Genomic DNA, 7,215 nt, shown 5'->3' on the forward strand with positions numbered 1-7,215 from the left:
CCTGTAGCTAATATTGAAACTATATAGGATAAGAAGGATACACTAGAATAAAACATTTTGAATATTGAGGTTATTGATGTGGATACAGAAAATAAACAGGTTGAGGATATTGAACCTCCAACATCAAATGCCATACTGAAGAGGTTAAGGTTGAAGAAGTTATTGTACCAAGTGGCAAAGCCACCGGTGCAAGTCATAAGGTTGAATCCTCCAGGAAGATTTGGGTAGTCATTCATTGTTGACACCTGACTCATTTGGTCAAGTTGATTTTGCACAGAAGAATATTGAGTAGCTGAGAAGTTTTAAACTGATGTATGTTGTAGCTCAGACGCTAAGGAAGGAAGGGACTTAAGACATGTAGGTTATTGAGCAGGCCATTCTGATTTTGGAGGAGCTTGCACCAGAATATAATATAGATTAGTTTGGAAGCCCATTCGATAAACTGAAAGGTTTGACAAAGCATATTTCCAAAGAGTTTAAAACTCTTCAACAGGTATCCAACCGATAGTTGGTTGAGCGGTATAATGCAACCCGAAAGGTGACTTGTGACAATATGATTCATCTGACAAGGCTAAGTTGGCGGTGGAAATAACAAAGATTGATAAGGCTCTAAATGAGTGTAGCATTATATATAGGTCATGTACTAACACCAACAAACTAACAGTGGACCTTGAGGTGAAATTGAAGGTGGCAAAGGTGCGGTTAGAACATTTGGCTAACAGTTTTGATGGTACTCAAATAGTAACTAGTACCACTGATGGTCAGATTTTGATAACACAGTTTGATATTTCTGCATTAGAGAAGGACATGGATAGGATAATCTGGCGTGCAAGGGAATTAAGAGGTTTGGTGAGTCCCCGGTTGAACACTTTGTTACTTCACAAGAGGGAAAGCATAGAGTTAATGGATAAACCTACTCCAACATACCTATCAGAAGAAGAGCTTCATGCATATATTCTTAATGGGTTTGTATCTCTTTTGAGCACATTGAAGACAAGTTGGGATACATACTTAGGATTTTTGAAGAATGCTTACCCAGATTTTTTCAAGTACATCTAGATCTAATAATCACAGTTTTTCTCTCATTCATTTGCCTAGACTTTGTCTTTAATGTCAAAGGGTGAGAGGTTGATGAAAAAAATGATTGAGAAGTAATGTATAGCTCAGGGGAGTAGTCTTCTGAGATCAATTTTAGGAGGAACCAGAACAACACTTTAGCGATCCATTTTTCACAATGAGTGTTGTCATCAATGCCAAAGGGGGAGATTGTTGGCAATTGACACTCATCTGGTTTAGTTGTGTTGTCATTTATGGCAACACACACCATTTTGGGTTTGTTCACTTAACTGGTACTCACCGGTATTCATTGTTTGGCAACTGACATTCAAGTCATCCAACACACAAGGAACTGACACCAATGGACAAGGGAAACCAACAAACTAGGAACCAATATATGAGGCCAATATGGGAGATTGATCCGACAGGTCTACAACACAAACCATTTTGGGTTTGGTCACTTAACTGGTACTGACCAGTATTCATTGTTTGGCAACCGACATTCAAGTCATCTGACACACAAGGAACTGACACTGATGGACAAGGGAAACCGACAAACTAGGAATCGGTATATGAGGCCGACATGGGAGATTGATCCGACAGGTCTACGCAAAATCGATCGATGACATCATTCACAAATTTCAATGCATTCATTTTTGTCTAGGCCAACATGTAAATAAATTGTAATATCATTGTAAGTGGACATAAGGCATTTATGTTTGGGAAGGGTATTTAAGTCAATCCGGTTACGTTATTTTGGTAATGTAATGGAATATAGTGATGTGATGTTGTGCGAGCGATCTTGATTGACAGAACGTGAATGTAATATTCTGTAGTCAGTCTTGGATATTAGTTTAGAGGTTTGGGAAGCGAAGCAAGATATAGAAAAGGGAGGACACAATGAAAACTGGTATAGACTGTGCTTTAACCGAAACTCATCCAGCATAGCAGATGCACTTTCAGAGTTCAAAATTTTGTTTGTAGTCAGTGTGGCTCCTTTTGTGATGAGCAGTGTGCTCTAGGTTGTTGGCCTTCCTACATGTGCATGCCCCTATTGTAATATTTATTCATTTGGCCAGTGGATAGGTATTGTGGGTCACCAATCCCACTGTGGTTTTTCCTCTTTGAGGTTTTCCACATATAAATCTCTGTGTTATGGTGTATGCTCTTGTGGTTGCTTCATTTCTATTTGTTGTTATACTCTTTTATGATTACCAGTTACTGAAATACTTTGTTAATAATTAGGTTAAAATTGATCTTTTCGGTAGAACATTGATTCGCCCCCCCCCTCTGAGTGTTCTTGGATTCCAACATAAACAACCCTAATTTTGTATTTAAATCTTCCCTCTATTCAATTTTCAATTTTAAAATTAAGAGATTATTTTCTCTAGGCCCTAATTTTGAAATTCAATCTCTTTCGGATAATTTTTATTTTCAATTTCCTAGTAGATTGCATTATTGTTCTTTAGTCTTTCAATCATTTTCTTCATTTAATTGAATAATCATTTTTCCTATAATTTTGCATTATTCAATTATTCTGCAAGTTCTAATTTCAATTCTCAAAATTTAAAATTCAAAATTCAAATTTTCCCTCCTAGATCTCATTTGAATTACATAAATTTAGTGGTTGAATTTACAAAAACCCTAATTTATAAGTTATCTCGTGGATTGCATATATTTCATTGCATTCACTTCTTTCATTGCAAGTTTCCTTTTCTTAATTTTGAAAAATGTCAAATTCATTTTTACAAGAGGAGGTTATTAAGTTGGAAGGATTTAAGATATATGAAAACTCCCTTTATGAGCCCATAAATAATTCCTCTCCCAAAATTTATCTCCCTAAAGAGGACATATTGATGCAAGAAGATATTTTTAACACTTTTCTCAATGATCTCCCTATTTAGGATGAACCATTGGAGGATCGCGTGGATTATTCTCTTAATATGTTCCTCCCTCATGAGAATAACTTGGAGAAAGAGGATGATATTTTTGTAAAATAAGTTGAAATGACTGGGAATTCTTTTGATAACACATCGCCTTCTATTCATTTCAATAATCTTCCTCCTAGAGATGAAGCATTAACTACATATGATAGTCTCTTTCCTATTGATTGTATTAATCATAAAGATAACTTAGAGAAAGAATATGATGCTATTTCCCAGAATTTTAATTATCTCTCTCCCAAAAATGAAGAACGTAACAAAGATCAAATCAATAAAATCATATTGCTGAGAAATAAAAAATTCTTCCTGATTATCATGCAGTGCCTTACACATATAACAATGAAGTGTTTCATTTATAGGAGACCATATGAATTGAAGTGCATTATTCTTAGTTCCTACAATCCTCTCTCCAATTCAAACAAATACACCATCTCATACTAAAGAATTTTCTAAAGAAGAACTCTTAGAGGATGATTGGGGGTCCTCAGATTTCACACCTTCTTTTTCTAGAAAATATAAGATGTGGGAATTTGATACTCAATTTTTTTTTGCTAAATCATGTCTATAAATTTATTGAGCCTCTTTAAACTTCAATCCAGTTCCACCTAAGAGAAAACCATCTCTTGATCCTACACATGGATGTAATGGACAAGTTTTAGGATGTATGTAAAAAAGTTGTGAAAGTCATGAGAAATCATACTTTTCTAGTGAAAAGCTAGGTTTCCAACCTCTTCGGTTGTAAACAAATCCTCCTCCATTGTCTAGTGTATCCACACCTTCTCATTCCAATTTTTTGTTACAACAAGAAAATGTATTGTCCAATCTTCTCTATTCCAATTTAATCTCTCTTCTTTGGCCTAAAAGAAGAAGGAAATGTACAAAATATTCTAAAAATTCTTCTTTTTGAAAGTATCATCAAATTCATGGCCATTCTACTAATTAGTGTCAATATTTGAAAATAAAAATACAACATTATATTGATTCAGGCATAATAAAAATAATATCTGACCATGAATGGTATATTTATTTTGATCATTTCAAATAACATTCAAGGTCCTATTATGTTGCTCCTCACTATGTGACATTGTCAACCTACCTTTTACGGGCTTGTTGTCATTCATGGGGGTACAATTTTAAGTGCAATCAGATTTAGTGAGAAACATAATAGTCTATTTATTCTTGTATGTATGATTGGGGGGCAAGAATATTATCTTTTCTCTTCCTAAGGTTTCACTATTTTCACTATGGATTGCATTATTCATAACTTGACGTCCTTTCTTGCCTTGAGTTATCCTTCATGTGAGCACATGTTTGTTCCTTGGTTAGGACCTATTACTTTCTTGAAACGACACATACTTTATGAATGATCTCTCCTTAGAGAAGTTTTGTGATCCTTCTTCTATCTCACTCTTTCTCTTTTAGTATTACCTCTTCTTTTGCATTTCATTTTTCATAACATGATGTCCTTTTATACATTGAGTTATCCTTCACGCGAGCACATGTTTGTTCCTTGGTTTAAGACCTATTCTTTTCTTGAAATGGTATGTTTCTTACAAGTAGTCTCTCTTTAGAAGCTATGTAATTCTTCTCATTATCCTTACACTTGGGGGCAATGATCTCTCTCTCTCTCTATCTCTCTCTCTCTCTCTCTCCTTTCTAAGGATGCACTTTTCCTTTGTTGAATAGTGTTTTCTTATGATTCAATGCCATTTCTTGTGTGAAGATATTTTTTGCTCAATGATTATATCTTATACAAGAGGTTTAAGTCCTTAGCTACAACCTCTTCTTCACTTGGAAATGTACACTTATCATAAACTTACTCCTCACATTGACTCAAAAATATGTCATCCTTCATCGATAATCCCTCTCACCTAGTAATAGGAGGAAGGTATGCATTCTTGTTCTCCTTCCCTTCTTTTGGTAGAAGATGTTATGTTTATTCAAGATAGCTCCTCTTGGAGATAGATGCATTTTGAGAAAAGATCTCTTCTCCTCCAAGGATCTCCTTTACACTTATTGCAAGATATCTATTTTTTTAACTATCTTATCCTTTTCTTGAAGAGTATTCCCTGTCTAGCCTGGATTTATGACATTGTTTCCTGAAGGATATCTCCTTGGTGTTAAAGGTAAGGTATCCTTGTTTGTTTCTAGCTTCTTTAAGACATCAACAAAGGGCTATTTTGACATCTTAAGGGGGGGGGCACCCATATCGCTCCCTTTGTATCATATTGTACTATACTTTTCCATATCATTTTTGCATGTCTTAAACAAGGTGTTCATTCTTGGAACCAGAGTAAAAACTCTTAGAGCAAGATGCTTCACACCCAAAAATAGAGGCAACATGTCTTAGTTGGGGTTACACATCATCGAAACTAGAGAAAAGACTCTTACATAGGATGGCCTCAAAACCAGACATGTATCTATCTTAAAATGGGGTGTTCATTCTCGGAACTAGAGTAAAAACTCTTAGATCGATATGCTTCACACTCGAAACCAGACACAACATTTGATTAACCACTTGGAATTTGCATTTACATTACATGTCTTAAACAGGTTTAAGAACACTAAAAAATAGACAAAGTCTTATATAGGGTGCTATAAAATTAGTTGGACACACAAATGAGGATGAGTGGAACTAGCTTAAAACAACTAGATTATTCTTACTCTCCTCCCCTGCATGAATCACCTAGATAAAAACATCTAGGGGAAAGTAGTCCATTCCCTTTCTCACCATTCTTCTCATGGATCACCTGGATAAAAACATCTAGCGTGTATTCATGCTCTATCTTCTTCTTCTCATGAACTCATAGTTTTTATATTGATGGTTCATGGATGATGCTTGCTTTGCTCTTTTATGTGATCACTTGTGTTCATGAGATGGCATTTTTCAAGAAATATTAGTTGTTGAGATATTTTTATATTGAGGTCTCTTTAGCTAGTTGACTTGAGGTCTTGTTTGTTACTCGTAGCTTTTGTTGTGTGTCTTTTTATGTGCCCTTTCCTATGTTTGAGTGAGTTAAGATCCTAAGATTGGGGGCTTGGTTCCTCAAAATTAGTGATATCTTATACTCCTTGTGATCTTTCTCCACATTCCTCATCTTCTACTTTACTGTGAGTATTTCTGTAAGCTCATACTCTTGCTAAAGTGGGAGATAAATGTAGCATCCTAAAATTGCACCCCTTTGCAATTTTGACCACATTTGGGGCCCTCACCTTAGCGATCTCATCCCGATTCTTAATTAGGACCTATTTATGCCTCCCCCATGCAATAAACTTCATGTTTTCATCTTGCACTATGTTGGGGCCCCTTGTTCCTGACCCAATTTGGGGTAGGACAAGGGTGCCATGCCTTGGTCCTCCCTAATTGTGACCTATTTTGGCCCCTAGGCCCTATCTTAAATTTGAGCAGGAATTTATTCCTCATGTCAGAAATTAAATTTTTGATGATAGGAAGGTATATAAGGAGGTCTTCCCCTTTGATTTGGATATACATTCATGAAGGCGGAATTGGATCTCAAGCATTAAAGTGTTCATCATCAAGAATTCTTCAAGGCTACATATTCCTCATCTATCCATTGGAGAAACATTACTTCATTAATTTTGAAGTATGTGAGTGTGTTAGGGTTTTGTCAAGTTCATGACATTTCATACAACATATGTGATTATATCTAAGTAAAGCATCATCATCATCTATTGCAGATCTAAAGGTATACCTCCCCATCATTTATTTCAAGCATTTGCAGTGTTTCATTCAAGGTTGATTCCAAACTGGGGTTTGACTTGGGAAAACACCAATTCCCAACCCCTTTCTCCTGCTTTCTATGTGCAGGAAATAGGTGTGCAATTGGACATCTGGAATGAAGCTTTATTTGTAGAGAAGGAAAAACCCTTTTCGACGTGCAGAAAGTTCAAAGGACCAAGAGGGTGGGAATCCTGGTCTAAACACATGGTCCCTACTACTTTTGGTAGATTTCACAAAGCAGCTTTGAATCATTTCATACTTCTCAGATCCAGGTGCACGACAAAATCTTGAATCTGTAGCTCACTGTTTCCACTTATTTTGTCTTCAATTTCAGCACTTTACTTATTCAACTTACAAAAGAGGGTCAAACACATTCCAAACACAATCAATATACTTAGTATTTAGTTCTTGTATTATTTAGGATTAGATCTAGTGGATTCATCCCCTCTTTTGAATGTAAAGTCCTCCAAGTGA

Source organism: Cryptomeria japonica, chromosome 5 (assembly GCF_030272615.1).
Source record: "Cryptomeria japonica chromosome 5, Sugi_1.0, whole genome shotgun sequence".
Taxonomy (NCBI): domain Eukaryota; kingdom Viridiplantae; phylum Streptophyta; class Pinopsida; order Cupressales; family Cupressaceae; genus Cryptomeria; species Cryptomeria japonica.